Raw genomic sequence first — 1,175 nt, 5'->3', positions numbered from 1 at the left:
AGGTAATACTACTGCAAGGAAAATGAAGCAGCGGAAGAGCTTGCCTGGCAAAGATGTGGCATCCTCACCAATGGAGATTTTAAAAAAACAAGTCGGAGGTAATCCATACCAATACAGCTATATCGCTAAGTGTACGATGTATGCTGCAATGATTTCACCCCCACGTGCCACACACAGCAGTAGGACTGTTTCATGCAGGCAGGAACGACAAACTGCTGCTGTTGCCTCTGCATGAGGTGCATCCCCTGTTTCACAGTTCCTGCAAACCTTGACAGAACACCTCAATTTTTTGGACATTCTGGCATCATTAAAAGAGCTTAAACATCTCTGAAGCTACAGCTTTGGATAACTTGCAGGGAAGGATGGTAAGTAATCTCCTGAAAAGTTCTCTGAATTATTATTAATGGCTTTTAACAATTCTTGGAACAATGGTGAAATCCTTGAGGATTAAGAAAAGAAAAAAAAAACCCCAACCCCAAAACCAACAAGATATTCTCTCTCCTCTTCCAAGAAAAAAAAAAAGAAACAAAACTCGAGTGTTGTGCCAGTATTTAAAAAATGACAAGCTGTGTGGTCAGTGTAAGCACAGCTTATCAGTCTGAAATCTCCCAGGCAAACCAACAGAACAGTTGACATTAAAGGATATCACAAGTAAAACTAACCAACATGGTTTCAGAGAGAACAGTTTTCTGTAAACACTTTTTTAAAATTAATTACAAGTCTGGGTTGGTAAAAGTAGTCACTGACATCGTAAATTTCTGTAAGGCTTTGTTCTTGGCCCCACATGTTATACAAATACTGGTGAAGCACATTAAATGCTAGTTAGTAAATAATTGTAAATAAGGATTTGTCCTAGAGAATCCAAAGTCTGCAGCTATTTGGCACCTTTGTCAAGAACATTAATGAAATTATAAAACAATTGCAAAGAAAATCTGCAGATTAAAAAAGCTGATGACAAACAAAAGCTATGAAAAGACTGATTATACAACAATTTTCTGGAAAAGTTGCTCAACAAAAAATACAGTTATTAAGGTCTCTGCTAGAGTAATTCTCTGAAACATATCATAATGTTTTAGAAAGGACAGATGATTTCATCATGTGCTGTCTAGCCTTAAACCCTGTTAATTTGAATTTCTAGAAACAAATGAAATGGGCCCTCAGATGCATTTTCAGAA

Source organism: Buteo buteo, chromosome 17 (genome assembly GCF_964188355.1).
Source record: "Buteo buteo chromosome 17, bButBut1.hap1.1, whole genome shotgun sequence".
In the NCBI taxonomy this organism is placed as follows: Eukaryota; Metazoa; Chordata; class Aves; order Accipitriformes; family Accipitridae; genus Buteo; species Buteo buteo.
Note: the sequence above shows the minus strand (reverse complement) of the source record.